The 16745-nt window shown below is 41.0% G+C and overlaps 1 pseudogene; it reads right to left on the minus strand.

The window, feature by feature from the left end:
• Positions 1-11140: 11140 nt before the first annotated feature.
• On the minus strand, positions 11141-13091 carry LOC147982993 (uncharacterized; annotated as a pseudogene).
• Positions 13092-16745: the final 3654 nt, after the last annotated feature.

Raw genomic sequence — 16745 nt, forward strand, 5'->3', positions numbered from 1 at the left:
ATTAGGGTTTTGGCTCCGTATCTGATCGTTTGGGGGTATGTAGGTATATATACGAGGAAGAAGTACGTCGGTGGAGCAACGGGGGCCCCACGAGGGTGGAGGGCCCACCTAGGGGGGGGTAGGCGCACCCCCTACCTCGTGGCCTTCCTGTTGGTTGCTTGACGTAGGGTCTAAGTCTCCTGGGTCTTGTTCGTTCCAAAAATCACGTTCCCGAAGGTTTCATTCCGTTTGAACTCCGTTTGGTATTCCTTTTCTTTGAAACCCTAAAATAGGCAAAAAAACAACAATTCTGGGCTGGGCCTCCGGTTAATAGGTTAGTCCCAAAAATAATATAAAAGTGGATAATAAAGCCCAATAATGTCCAAAACCGAAGATAATATAGCATGGAGTAATCAAAACTTATAGATACGTTGGAGACGTATCAGGAAGGTTTGCGGGAGTCTGGACCGCTCCCAAGCCCATTTCTGAGGCCAACCAAAAAAAACCTCCCTCCTCTCGGGAAAGGTCCCGCCCGGCGCCACCTGCCCGCATTCATGCCGCTGTAGTGCGCGCCACTCCGCATTGAAGACGGCTCGGGATGGGCGTGACCTCTCACTGCAGCGTGTCGGCCGAGGGCGCCACCCGCTGCACGCCCAGCTAAACACGCCTCCTCGCCGCATTCATACACCCCTATTAACCCCGCGTGAAAGCCGAGAAACCTACTTCGGCCACACGTCCATTCATGAGAGAGCCGGCATTAAACGCAACACCGGCCGAGCTCCTACCATTCGCCCTCTATTTAAATGAGGGCAGACGCCGGGCAAGAACCGCACCCCTCCGCCACTCCCCCAATCACCTCCTCCACCACTCTTCTGATGGCTTCTGAAGAGTAGTTCTTCAGCATACAAGCCGGTTGGGTGGCCCGCTGAGCAGGGGAATACGAGCGAGGCAGCTCACTGCTCCACCTCCCAAGCCTCACTCAGCGGAGCAAGTTGCCGCCCCAACCTGCCATGTGGTTCAACAAATCACCGCCCCAGGCCCACTCGATGAGGAGTGGCAAGTTTCTCGACGCCAGCACGGCAGGGAGCACGGCAACACGGGCGTCATTACTGCCGTCGACGACCGCGCCTCTCGCGTTTGCGGTCTGCGCCTCCCATGCATGCGACCATGCCTCCCATGTCTGCGACTGTGCCATGCAAGCAGAGGCAGAAGCTGGGTGCGCGGAGAGCGACAAGGCGGTGGCCGGTGCCTCCATGTCAGTCGCCATCATCGAGGAGAAGTAGAACATGGGAGCCCGTCGCCGTATGGGTCCCACGAAGGCCACCACCTAGGCGACACCGGCGTACACAGTCGGTGTATCGCTCGGTTCTTCTCTTTCGAGGACCCCTGTCGATCCCACATGGGCTTCACGGAAGCGGAGGCACCGCCTTCCCCTCCCGCTGAAGCATCAGCCGGGAGTTCCACTCCGATGAGTGGCGCGGAAGCAAGCCATCCTTTGCGCTGAAGCATATACCTCCGAGGGTCCCGGCAGTTTGGTGATCGAGCTACCGGACATGAGGAAGAGAAAGGGATCTGCCGGCGGTGATTTAGATAAGGTATTAATTATACCTTCAGAGCTGAACTAGCACTGTTGATGTAAATGTTTATATGAAATCCCGGCTTTTTATATGAAATCCGTCATATTTTCACGAAATTAGGCCGTCTTTGCATGAATTTCGTCCGATTGGTTTTAGTTGTTGTGAAAATGTATGGGGATACGGTTGGATGGCTGCCTCCCGCATCCGTGTCCGCGGACTGGTCCCCCCTGGCCATGGATGGATGATACGTCTCCAACGTATCTATAATTTTTGATTGTTCCATGCTATTATATTATCTGTTTTGGATGTTTATGGGCTTTATTATACACTTTTATATTATTTTTGGGACTAACCGATTAACCGGAGTCCTAGCCCAAAATGTTGTTTTATTGCCTATTTCAGTGTTTCAAAGAAAAGGAATATCAAACGGAGTCCAAACGGAATGAAACCTTCGGGGGAGTTATTTTTGGAACGAAAGCAATCCAGGAGACTTGGAGTCTACCTCTGGGAAGCTTCGAGGTGGCCACGAGGTAGGGAGGCGCCCCCCCCACCCTCGTGGGACCCTCGTGGCTCCCCTGACCTACTTCTTCCTCCTATATATATCCATATACCCCCCAAACATCATAGACGAGAATAGATTGGGAGTTCCGCCGCCAGAAGCCTCTGTAGCCACCGAAAACCAATCTAGACCTATTCCGGCACTCTGCCGGAGGGGCGAATCCCTCTCCGGTGGTCATCTTCATCATCCTGGTGCTCTCCACGACAAGGAGGGAGTAGTTCTCCCTCGTGGCTGAGGGTATGCACCAGTAGCTATGTGTTTGATCTCTCTCTCTCTCTCTCTCCTGTTCTTGAGGTGATACGATCTTGATGTATCGCGAGCTTTGCTATTATAGTTGGATCTTATGATGTTTCTCCCCCTCTACTCTCTTGTGATGAATTGAGTTTTCCCTTTGAAGTTATCTTATTGGATTGGGTCTTTAAGGATTTGAGAACACTTGATGTATGTCTTGCTGTGCTTATCTATGGTGACAATGGGATATCACGTGATCCACTTGATGTATATTTTGGTGATCAACTTGCGGGTTCCGCCCATGAACCTATGCATAGGGGTTGGCACACGTTTTCGTCTTGACTCTCCGGTAGAAACTTTGGGGCACTCTTTGAAGTTCTTTGTGTTGGTTGAATAGATGAATCTGAGATTGTGTGATGCATATCATATAATCATACCCACGGATACTTGTGGTGACATTGGAGTATCTAGGTGACATTAGGGTTTTGGTTGATTTGTGTCTTAAGGTGTTATTCTAGTATGAACTCTATGATATATCGAACGGAAAGAATAGCTTCATGTTATTTTACTACGGACTCTTGAATAGATCGCTCAGAAAGGATAACTTTGAGGTGGTTTCGTACCCTACCATAATCTCTTAGTTTGTTCTCCGCTATTAGTGACTTTGGAGTGACTCTTTGTTGCATGTTGAGGGATAGTTATATGATCCAATTATGTTATTATTGTTGAGAGAACTTGCACTAGTGAAAGTATGAACCCTAGGCATTGTTTCCTAGCATTGCAATACCGTTTGTGCTCACTTTTATCATTAGTTACCTTGCTGTTTTTATATTTTCAGATTACAAAAAGCATTATTTACTATCCATATTGCACTTGTATCACCATCTCTTCGCCGAATTAGTGCACCTATACAATTTACCATTGTATTGGGTGTGTTGGGGACACAAGAGACTCTTTTTTATTTGGTTGCAGGGTTGTTTGAGAGAGACCATCTTCATCCTACGCCTCCCATGGATTGATTAACCTTAGGTCATCCACTTGAGGGAAATTTGTTATTGTCCTACAAACCTCTGCACTTGGAGGCCCAACAATGTCTACAAGAAGAAGGTTGTGTAGTAGACATCAAGCTCTTTTCTAGCGCCGTTGCCGGGGAGGCGAGGAAAGTGGCACTAACACCCCGTCAACTAAGCTCTTTTCTGGCGCTGTTGCCGGGGAGGTTAGCGCTTGAAGGTATATCTTTACATCTTGCAATCGAATCTTTTTGTTTCTTGTTTTAGCACTAGTTTAGTTATAAAAGAAAACCACAAAAAAATGGAATTTAGTTTGCCTCATACGCTTCATCTTTTTAATATCTTTCGTGAGAATGATGGAAAGGAAAATTGTGCTCAAATGCTAGAAGAAGAAGCCTATAAAATGTTTGGCACTAAATCTTTGAATGATGAGCATGATTGAAATGTTATTAGTATGAACTCTTTGAATATCCATAGTACTAATGATGATTGCACTAGTTATGATGAAAATATCTCTTATAAGCATGTCGATTTTTGTGGTGTGCATAGAGTTTGCAAGTACATACCAATTAGGGAAGATAGATTTTGCAAGAGGCATAAGTATTTGGAAACTAAATGGTTGCAAGAAAGGCTAGATGTTTGTGCTGAAAATTTAAACTTTCTTGGCCCTACTTGTGAACTTTGCAATGAGCGTGATCATTTCAGTACCCAATGAAAATTGTTTCATGATCGTATCGTGTCCAAAAATTGTGATGACTTGATTTCCCTTGCACATCATAATGAACTTAGTTTGCTCTTGGGTTATGAAGAAATGAAATGTATATCTAAGGTTATTCCAGAATTTGCCCTTTATAGAGTTCTTAATTTTGATCTAGAGGAAATTTATATGTATTGTGCGGTGAATTGCATTGAAAATCCTTATATTGCCAATTACATAAAGAAAATAAAAGAAATAGAGGATGAAGAGAATACTAATGAAAGGGAAGAGACTTCCCAATATTCTCCTATTATTTCTTATGATGAATCAGGTAACAAGGAGGAGCCTTCTATTCAACCAATCTCATTAATAAGGAGCTCCAAAAAGAGGATTGAACCCACACATTATGTGAAGAAGAAAAAGAAAAGACAAAGAAGCAAAGGTAAAAAGGCATCCCTCCCAAATGATATTGCTTCTATTACTCATTGTGATGATGATAATTGCTAAACTACTATTAGTGCTATCCATACTATTAATGATGAGAGTGATTATGCTTATGATATGAAAAGGCCCAAGCTTGGGGATGCTATGTTTGATGAAGATGGTGTTTTTGAGAATATATTTGCTACAATTAATGTTTGTCCCAAGCTTGGGGATGCTACGGTTAATGAGGATGATATTTTTAGTCTCCCAAGTTTTGATATGCAAATTTATAATGATGATAGCATGCCTCCTACTTATGATGATTATATTGATGAAAGTGGGTTTGGAAGAGTGTCAACTTTAGGAAGTAATGATCCCACTATTTTGGAGGGTGTTGAATCTTATTGTGACAATTATGAAAGTGGATTTGGAGAGGCCATGACTTTATTTAGTAATGATTCCACTATCTTGGAGGAGGTTTCAATTGATTATGACGAGAACACAGTTGCTACTTATGATGATTATTGTGATGACACTTATGCTATAAAAAGTAGTGATGATTATATTTATAAAACTTGTCATGATTATAATTACCCTTTTTCTGAACATTACTCTTTTAATGTGGAAACAATTTATAGTATTCGAGTTTCTTATGATACTCCCACTATTCCGATTGAGAAGAATCTTGCTTATGTGGAGAGTAATAAATTTTCTATGCTTGTATATCATGAAAAGAATGCTTTATGTGATGGTTATATTGTTGAAAATTATTATGAGGGAGGAACATATGCTTGTAGGAATTGCAATAATATCAAGTTTCCTCTCTATGTGCTTAAAGTTTTGAAGTTATGCTTGTTTTGCCCTCCTATGCTAGTTGATTATCGTTCCCATAAGTTGTCCGCTCACAAAATCCCTATGCATAGGCAGAGGGTTAGACTAAAATGTGCTAGTCATATTCTTCATGATGCTCGCTTTATGTTACAATTCTTATCTTTTATGTGAGCATCATTGAAATCATCATGCCTAGCTAGGGGCGTTAAACGACGGCGCTTGTTGGGAGGCAACCCAATTTTATGTTTGTTCCTTGCTTTTTGTTCCTGTTTAGTAATAAATAATTTATCTAGCCTCTGTTATGATTGTGTTTTTTATGTTTTAATTAGTGTTTGTGCCAAGTAAAGCCTTTAGGATCTTCTTGGGTGATTGTTATTTGATCTTGCTGTAAAAAACAGAAAGTATGCGCTCACGAGGATAATTTTCATTTTTTACTAGGGAGCGATAAAATACCAATTCTACTTGCAGTAGATTAATAAACAAATTGCCTAGGATTTCCTAATTTATCAGGATTTTTGGAGTTACAGAAGTATTCGAAACCTACAGATTACTACAGACTGTTCTATTTTTGACAGATTCTGTTTTCTATGTGTTGTTTGCTTATTTTGATGAATCTATGAGTAGTATCGGAGGGTATGAACCATAGAGAAGTTGGAATACAGTAGATATTACACCAATATGAATTTAGAATGAGTTCACAACAGTACCTAAGTGGCAATTTATTTTCTTATACTAACGGAGCTTACGAGTTTTCTGTTAAGTTTTGTGTTGTGAAGTTTTCAAGTTTTGGGTAAAGATTCGATGGACTATTGAATAAGGAGTGGCAAGAGCCTAATCTTGGGGATGCCCAAGGCACCCCAAGGTAATATTCAAGGACAACCAAGAGCCTAAGCTTGGGGATGCCCCGGATGGCATCCCCTCTTTCGTCTTCGTTCATCGGTAACTTTACTTGGAGCTATATTTTTATTCACCACATGATATGTGTTTTGCTTGGAGCGTCATTTTATTTTCTTTTTTTTGCTTGATGTTTGAATAAAATACCAAGATCTGAAATTATTAAATGTTAGAGAGTCTTCACATAGTTGCATAATTATTCAACTACTCATTGATCTTCACTTATATCTTCGGAGTAGTTTGTCATTTGCTCTAGTGCTTCACTTATATCCTTTTAGAGCACGGCGGTGGTCTTATTTTGAAGAAATAGATGATCTCTCATGCTTCACTTATATTATTTTGAGAGTCCTTTAGAACAACATGGCGTAGTAAAAACTTTCATATAAATGCATTGAATACTATGAGAAGTTTGATACTTGATGATTGTTTTGAGATATGGAGATGGTGATATTAGAGTCATGCTAGTTGAGTAGTTGTGAATTTGAGAAATACTTGTGTTGAAGTTTGTGATTCCCGTAGCATGCACGTATGGTGAATTGTTATGTGATGAAGTCGGAGCATGATTTATTTATTGATTGTCTTCCTTATGAGTGGCGGTCGGGAACGAGCGATGGTTTTTTCCTACCAATCTACCCTCCTAGGAGCTTGCGCGTAGTACTTTGTTTTGATAACTAATAAGTTTTTGCAATAAGTATGTGAGTTCTTTATGACTAATGTTGAGTCCATGGATTATACGCACTCTCACCCTTCCACCATTGCTAGCCTCTCTAATACCGGCACCTTTCGCCGGTATCATACACCCACCATATACGTTCCTCAAAACAACCACCATACCTACCTATTATGGCATTTCCATAGCCATTCTGAGATATATATGCCATGCAACATTCCACCATTCCGTTTATTATGACACGCTCCATCATTGTCATATTGCTTTGCATGATCATGTACTTGACATCGTATTTGTGGCAAAGCCACCGTTCATAATTCTTCATACATGTCACTGATGCATCATTGCACATCCCGGTACACCGCCGGAGGCATTCATATAGAGTCATATTTTGTTCTAAGTATAGAGTTGTAATTCTTGAGTTGTAAGTAAATAAAAGTGTGATGATCATCATTATTAGAGCATTGTCCCACGTGAGGAAAGGATGATGGAGACTATGATTCCCCCACAAGTCGAGATGAGACTCCGGATGAAAAAAAGAAAAAAAAGAGGCCATAAAAAAGAAGAGAAAAGTCCCAAATAAAAAATAATAAAAGAAAAAAATGAGAGAAAAAGAGAGAAGGTGCAATGCTACTATCCTTTTACCACACTTGTGCTTCAAAGTAGCACCATCATCTTCATGATAGAGAGTCTCCTATGCTGTCACTTTCATATAATAGTGGGAATCTTTCATTATAGAACTTGGCTTGTATATTCCAATGATGGGCTTCCTCAAAATGCCCTAGGTCTTCGTGAGCAAGCGAGTTGGATGCACACCCACTAGTTTCTTTTGTTGAGATTTCATACACTTATAGCTCTAGTGCATCCGTTGCATGGCAATCCCTACTCACTCACATTGATATCTATTGATGGGCATCTCCATAGCCCGTTGATACGCCTAGTTGATGTGAGACTATCTTCTCCTTTTTGTCTTCTCCAAAACCACCATTCTATTCCACCTATAGTGCTATGTCCATGGCTCACACTCATGTATTGCGTGAAGATTGAAAAAGTTTGAGAACATCAAAAGTATGAAACAATTGCTTGGCTTGTCATCGGGGTTGTGCATGATTTAAATATTTTGTGTGATGAAGATAGAGCATAGCCAGACTATATGATTTTGTAGGGATAGCTTTCTTTGGCCATGTTATTTTGAGAAGACATGATTGCTTAGTTAGTACGCTTGAAGTATTATTATTTTTATGTCAATATTAAACTTTTGTCTTGAATCTTATGGATCTGAATATTCTTGCCACAATAAAGAGAATTACATGGATAAATATGTTAGGTAGCATTCCACATCAAAAATTCTGTTTTTATCATTTACATACTTGAGGACGAGCAGGAATTAAGCTTGGGGATGCTGATACGTCTCCAACGTATCTATAATTTTTGATTGTTCCATGCTATGATATTATCTGTTTTGGATGTTTATGGGCTTTATTATACACTTTTATATTATTTTTTGGGACTAACCTATTAACCGGAGGCCCAACCCAAAATGTTGTTTTATTGCCTATTTCAGTGTTTCGAAGAAAATGAATATCAAACGGAGTCCAAACGGAATGAAACCTTCGGGAGAGTTATTTTGAAACGAAAGCAATCCGGGAGACTTGGAGTCTACGTCTGGGGAGCTTTGAGGTGGCCACGAGGCAGGGAGGCGCACTTGCCCCCCTGGGCGCGCCCCCACCCTCGCGGGCCCCTCGTGGCTCCCCTGACCTACTTCTTCCTCCTATATATATCCATATACCCCCAAACATCAGAGACGATAATAGATTGGGAGTTCTGCCGCCAGAAGCCTCTGTAGCCACCGAAAACCAATCTAGACCCGTTCTGGCACCCTGCCGGAGGGGGGAATCCCTCTCCGGTGGCCATCTTCATCATCCCGGTGCTCTCCATGACGAGGAGGGAGTAGTTCTCCCTCGGGACTGAGGGTATGTACCAGTAACTATGTGTGTGATCCCTCTCTCTCATGTTCTTGAGGTGATACGATCTTGATGTATCGCGAGCTTTGCTATTATAGTTGGATCTTATGATGTTTCTCCCCCTCTACTCTCTTGTGATGAATTGAGTTTTCCATTTGAAGTTATCTTATCGGATTGAGTCTTTAAGGATTTGAGAACACTTGATGTATGTCTTGCCGTGCTTATCTTTGGTGACAATGGGATATCACGTGATCCACTTGATGTATGTTTTGGTGATCAACTTGCGGGTTCCGCCCATGAACCTATGCATAGGGGTTGGCACACGTTTTCGTCTTGACTCTCCGGTAGAAACTTTGGGGCACTCTTTGAAGTTCTTTGTGTTGGTTGAATAGATGAGTCTGAGATTGTGTGATGCATATCGTATAATCATACCCACGGATACTTGTGGTGACATTGGAGTATCTAGGTGACATTAGGGTTTTGGTTGATTTGTGTCTTAAGGTGTTATTCTAGTACGAACTCTATGATAGATAGCGGAAAGAATAGCTTCATGTTATTTTACTACGGACTCTTGAATAGATCGATCAGAAAGGATAACTTTGAGGTGGTTTTGTACCCTACCATAATCTCTTCGTTTGTTCTTCGCTATTAGTGACTTTGGAGTTACTCTTTGTTGCATGTTGAAGGATAGTTATATGATCCAATTATGTTATTATTGTTGAGAGAACTTGCACTAGTGAAAGTATGAACCCTAGGCCTTGTTTCCTAGCATTGCAATACCGTTTGTGCTCACTTTTATCATTAATTACCTTGCTGTTTTTTATATTTTCAGATTACAAAAACCATTATCTACTATCCATATTGCACTTGTATCACCATCTCTTCACCGAACTAGCTATTCATCTCTAACAAACATCTTTTTAATGATAGCAAATGGACAGTACCAAACATCATGTATTGGACAGTACACCATGGTAAATTTCAGAGTACATAAGGACCACACGAACATAATTCAGAGACCATGAACATAAATCATAATATTTGACAGCAACAAAATGAGCAAATAAAAATCAAATCTCAGGTCCTTTCTTGCTCTCCAAGGCCTTCTTGTATGCCGCCAGGTTGAAAACACAATGTTGAGGAACATTGGGCTGTGAGCTTCTAGTTCCTTCATGTGTGGATTTTGTCTGAGTGCTTGCTGGTTGTGAACGACCAACATGTGTGGACTTCCTCTGATTGCTTGTTGTTGGTTTCTGCTTTGAGCCTGACCTTGACCTTGGCTTAGGAATTTTTAAACTTGGCATTGGTGTATTACTAGGAAATGAAGTTTGAGCATATTCAGTCATTTTCCTTGCATTTGCTGCTAGCACGGTTTCCTATGGAAAATAGATATTGTAGTTCGTGAAATATGAGATATGTGGCTATATAAATCAGAAGTAAGGGTAAATTAGTTAAAAATAGCTACATGAAACATACCTTTGCTTTCTTAGCATTTTATGCTTCCATTGCATCTTTGTCTTGTTTCCTTTTCTTTGCTGCATGTCTCACAATGTGTGAATTGCCGTTGTGCTTGCCAGCCTCATTTTTTTTTGCATCCTTTCATGTTGTGACCTGTCCTATGGCATGAACTGCATGTTATTGTCCCACCTATCTTCCTCATCTTATTTCCCTTTGATGCCTTTGGTGCTTCTCCTTCCTCTCTTCTTCTCTCTGTTTTTGGCCTGCCTGGCAAGCTAATGTACCCTGGAGGTGCAGGTTTAACTTGATCTGATGTCGGCCAGCTTTCTTCCCCCTCCAAGGGCTCGAGACAATGTGAATAGATTTTCTTGTATACTTCAATAGAGTAGCACTTTGCGATGTAATCATCTATTCTTTTCCCTGTTTTGTATATAGCACTTATTGCATGACAACATGGAAGGCCAGATAGCTGCCAGTATCTGCATGAGCATGTCCATGCTTCCAAGTTCGCTGTGAACTTGAACTTCTCATGTTCGAGAACCTCAAATCCCTCTTTTCCATTCCAGAGCACATCACAATTTCTTGATCTTTTAATGTTCTGCTTTAGTTTTTTGAATACATTAGGACAAATGGTCCCTTCCCATTTCTCAGATTTAGTTCTATTTTCTTATATCCTCACCATATCTTTTTGTCTGATCCACTCTAGCATAGAGATACATGGGAGATACCTTGCTTCCAGAATCCAGTTATTAAAGGACTCACACATGTTATTGTCCACTCAGTCACAGTTCGAGCCTAGCTTCATGTATGCCCTACACCAATGCTCTGGAGCAGTATTCATCATGTCCTTGGCACCTTTAATAGTGAATTGTGCTAGACTTGCTCTATTATAGTTGAATATTACTCTGTTTGAAGATTTAGCGCACCTCCAAAACCTCTTCTGCAGATCATGATCAGGGTGTTTTTTTCCAGTTTGCATATATGTGCCTTGCACACATCCTATGCTCTGATTTAGGGAATATATCCTCTATAGCACCAATCAGCCCCTTCTGTTGATCTGACATGAACACCCAACCATCACCCTCATTCTTGATCTTCAAATCTTTATTGAGCTTTGCAAGAAACCAAAACCATGATTTGTAAGTCTCCTTCTCCACAATGGCCCAAGCTATGGGGTACATTTGATTATTTGCATCTCTGCCAAGAGCACAAAGGAGCTGACCATAACATGCACCCTTAAAGAAACATCCATCAAGACCTATCACTTGTCTACAACCAGCAAGAAATCCCTTTTTACATGCATCAAAACAGATGTAAAATCTTTGGAACACATGATTGTCTTCCTTCTCATCTTGGTCCAATTTCACTGCTACAGTGCTTCCTGGGTTTGACCTGAGTAGCTCTAGCTGGTAGTCGAAAACCTTGGAATATTCTCCTTTGGAGGAATCCAGTAACTTTGATAGGACCAGCCTCTTAGCCCTTTTGCATTGTGCAATGGTCACATCTGCAAACATTTCACTAAGAATTGTTTTCTTTATTTCTTCCAACTTCCAACTTGGATTTGATTTTATTAGCCGACCATATCTCTTTGCAATGACACTAGATGTCACCAGTTTATTGTCCCTTCTAGGAATGCAGTTGTGCTCATCTACAAATGTAGACACTTGCATCCATTTGCTTCTTGTTGTTTTAGATGCATAAATCATCCATTTGCAGCCAGGCCAAGTACAATGAGCCCTCACCTTGTTGGTTTCATCTTTTGTAAAGCCAATATGCCTATGTGTTTTGATTCCATAGTTTATCAATGCTTTCTTCATCTGCTCTCTCCCTCAAAAAACCATTCCAAGCTGAAAAGAAGGAATTTCTGCCTTGCTATCAAACATTTTCCATTGGCTATGCCTCCTCACTAGGTTTATCCCTCCCTCTCCATCACTCTCCTCACCATATGAGCAATCATCATCTGATTCAAACTCATCGACATCATTCCCTCCATCCAAATCTTCATCACCAGATGCACCTTCAATTACATTGTCATCTTTGACTACAGGACCCACTCCCTTCCCTAGTTTCTTATCCCTTTTCTGCCTCCTAATTTCTCTTGCTAATTTCCTAACCTGCTCTGCTTCTGATTCTTCACCAGAGCTGCACTCTGAGCTAGGTTCATAGTCCAGGTCACTTTCATCCTCACCTAACCCATCTGCATTTTCCATTTCATCTCTTCTCCCTCTGTTAACCCTCTCAAGTGATTCTATAGCAGGTGGAGCTTCAGTTGTAATAGGTGGTGCGTCAGTTGCACCAGATGTTGCTTCAACTTCTTCAGTTACAGGAATTTTCTCAATTACTACATTTGTAGCATGAAACACTGCTTCATTTCCAGCATTTGGCAATGACATCTTTACTGTAGAAGAACTTCTCCTGACCTGCAATTTAGCAGGTCTACTACTACATACGTCAGTCACTGTATTTGTGTCAACAGCAGCAGCTTGTGAATTTCTCATTTCTTCCTCTTCAACAGCACTAGCCATATGTGAAATTACCATCTCATCAACAATATCTGTTCCAACAAACTGCACAGGAATCAATGGCATTCTGGTCCCTCTATGCCTGGAGTATGTTTCACCTACATCAATTGTCACGAAACCCTGACGATTCACATCATTAGTACTCTCTTCAATCTCCCTCTTCTCAATCTGCTCCTCAATTGATGCCTCAGTGTGCACTTCAGTCTCATCTACATGCTTATCAAATTCTTCCACATAAATGTCAGCAAAAGCACCATCCATAATGCCACTGTCCATGCTTGCAACTGAAGCATTGTCATGCAGAAAAAGAAGTCCATCAGCCAGGCATTTCCCTGGAACTAACCAGTGTAGCTTGTAGGTGTAGTTTCCTTTGCAATGCCCTCTTTCAATATGATACAAATCCTCAGCATAAGCACACTATTCTGCATAACTAAGCATGTCTCTTGGAATATGCATCTCTGTCTTTAGCTCTCCTGAGTAATGAACATGTCCATTCTTGCTCTCAAATGAGCCAAGATAATGATATCTGGCCAAGAAGTAATCAAGTGGATCGGGCGGATCCAAACGAGCTGCAAAATGAATGAAATTTCTCGTTAATTATACTTACAAAGTTAAGAAATGCAGTCATGATTCAGTACATATTCTATCCAAATGCACTAGTAAAATTACTAAAACCACACTACTCTGTAGTCAAAACTGCACTAACAAATGCACTACTAAATTCACTACTGAAGTTGCAGGCAAAACTACTAAAACTACTGAAAATATAGTCAAAACTACAAAAACTGCGACCAAATGCAAATGCAGCACTAAAACTGCAGCCAAAACTAGTACAGCTATTCTGAATTCGGTCTAAATTCAGAGTAGTTGTACAGACGTACTTATACTGCACTACTAAAACTGTAGTCAAAATTCAGAGTTAGCAGTCTTCAGCAGTCAAATTCAGTCAAAAACATTATGCTCTGTTTCTTCAAGACAATCACTAGAAACACAATGCAAATTAATATACTTTTCTCGGAAAACAACATGCCGATCATCCGCAAATTAACACCTTATAATATCAATGCAACAGAGCTATCATGAACACACTATGCGATCAATCCTTTTCCCATAACACGTACATTATCTGATCCAACGAACATACCTGATGCCATCGCTTGATTCCGACGAGACGGATTCGCGACGGTCGACGCCGGTGTAGCCCTAGCCGCGGAAGACGAGAGACCTTGCGCTCCCTCTATCCCATGCCAAGGCGACGTCCAGCCTGACAGACGATGGCCGACGATGGCGGCGACGGCTACGACGGCAACAACGACGACGCTAAGACGACAACGGCAGAGGCAGTTGTAGCAGGCGTGGATGGCGGCACTGCGGCCCTTGCGGTTTTCACTCCGAAACAGACGCGAGAATAATAGAGCCCCACTTATTTCAGCGACCTGGTGCCACGTCATTACGCCACGTCAGCGACAAATTAATGCCGGATCATCAAATCAGATGCAAAACCACTCCTAATGTGACACTAAACCGCTCAGGGCTAGATTAAACTGGTATTGACATTTTTAGGGTTTAAATCAGACCAAAATTGACTTTGGGGGGTTATGGAGACATTGGAATGGATTTGAGGGTGAAAACTATACTTCTTTCAATTTTCTGGTACGTGAGATCAGCCGGCAGCATGGGTCCCAGCCCAATCACGTGGTGGCCCAAGCAAAAAAAAGTGGGCTTTTGGAGTCGAACCCACGACCTCCAGTTTAATTCTAGAGAACGTGACTACCTGACCAAGCCGACAGTAGTAATAAATGATTGTTCTTTTATTTTACATTATCCCATATCGCCCCCTTACACAAAATTTTATCGATTTATATACATCTACCAGTTAATATCAATAAGCCACCTGGAGAATTGGAAGGAGTGGATCCGTCTGAAGAAATTAAGGAATTAATGGGCTTAAGCGGACGATAAATAAGAAGTGATTACCGTAAGGGATTAAGGAATCTCAAATTAATGAGAGAGAGTCTAATGCGAAGATTAAGGCGGGTGAGTTCGAAGGAGATGATTAAGAAATGGTCTGTCTAGGACACATCTAGATGTGACATAATTATGTCACATCTAAGTTGATGTCCATTCTGCTTGTGGTCTATTTTTTGTTTTAGTTTTTTTTTGTTTCTTGTTGCTGCATTATATACTTGTGGAAGGTTAGATGTGACATCTTTAAAAAACATCTAGATATGAATTAGACAAACTGATTAAGAAATCCGCGCATGCATGCAAAGAAAATATGTGTCGGCTTTTTTTTCTTTTGGTGTTGGACGTTTTTAGTCGAATCGAAGTTGGATTCTGTACTTTGGTCTTTCATGGGCTGGTTCGGACTATCATAGTACCAAAACGTTTCATAGCTTAATTAGGATTAGACAGAACTGATATACGGAGTACCATATACACAGGTTAGCACGCACGGCAAGCACATATCCTGGACATAATATGCATTGCATAATAAACCACCAGCATCAAACCACATACATTTAGAAGTCATGGTCATACAGTCCGAAATCAATGAACTTGTTGTTCTAGATCAGGAATAAGACACCATGCTTTGTACACCTAGATAGGTGTGTATGTTAATTTTTTTCCCGTTGCAACGTACGGGCATGTTTTCTAGTATTATAAAAAGTTCAATGTGTATTTAATAAATTTTCATCAAATATTACGAAAACATTAGTCATATATTAATAAAATGTTCACCATCCATTACAAAAAAGTTCACTGCATATTGCAAAATGTCTACTGTATATCACAAAGAGATTATTTTGTATTTGAATTCTTTCACCTATATGACGAAATAAGTAGCCGCATATTACAAAAAGTTCACTGTATATTACAAAAAGTTTAATGTTTATTTTAAAAAGGTTCAACTTATATTAAAAAAGTTCACCGCATATTACAAAAATGTTCCTTGTATGTTACTAAAGGTTCAAAGTGTATTGAAAAAATGCTCAACGTATATTACAAAAAAGTTCACTGTCTGAAAAAATATGTTCACCGTATGTTAAAAAACTGTTTATTGTATATTTTAGAAAAAATTCACCATATATTAATATTTTTTATAGTACAAAAAACGAAATGAAAACTAAAGGTGAAAAAAGGGAAGCCACCTTCAGAAAAAAACAATAAAAAAACATGCAGCACCGCTTACTGGGCTGGCCCATTTACGCTCGCCTTTTGCATCCGCACGTCTGCTTGTCGCCGAAATCACTAATTAAGGAGTACTCGTTGCAAAAACAATTTACTTTCCCAGGTCACGACAAGTGGCGCACATGCAGCGCGCCACTTGTCGCAACCTGGGAGTTTTCTTTTTTTTCATAGATCCGTTTATTCAAAACGTTTTATCTCTTAAATCGTGCGTCCAAATCTCGAACCATTTTCACCATTGGATTCCTCGCGTCGAAATCTTCAAAACTAGATCCCATGTTGATAGGTTTTGACGAACTTTTTTTTTCACGAAAAAAATCAGACAAAAAAAACCAGACGAAAAAACGGAACCAGGAGCACGGTTTTTTCTCTTTCTGAAAGAGGCACGCCCGTGCCTCTCGCGAAATCACAACCGTGCCTCTCGTGAAAGCAAAACCGTGACTCTCTTGGAAGGAAAAAAAAACAGAAAACGCGTTTTTTTCCGTTTTCAAGAGGCACGACCGTGACTCTCGCGAAAGCACAAACGTGCCTCTCGCGGAAGCAAAACTGTGACTCTCGTGAAAGAAAAAAAACAGAAAACACGTATTTTTTTCCCTTTCCGAGAGGCACGGCCGTGACTCTCGCAAAAGCACAACCGTGCCTCTCGCGGAAGAAAAACCGTGACTCTCGCAAAAGAAAAAAACAGAAAACACGTTTTTTTCGTTTTTGAAAGGCACGGCCGTGACTCTCGATAAAACACAG

This window comes from Triticum urartu, chromosome 2A, assembly GCF_056163025.1.
Source record: "Triticum urartu cultivar PI428250 chromosome 2A, HENAU_Tu73, whole genome shotgun sequence".
Lineage (NCBI taxonomy): Eukaryota > Viridiplantae > Streptophyta > Magnoliopsida > Poales > Poaceae > Triticum > Triticum urartu.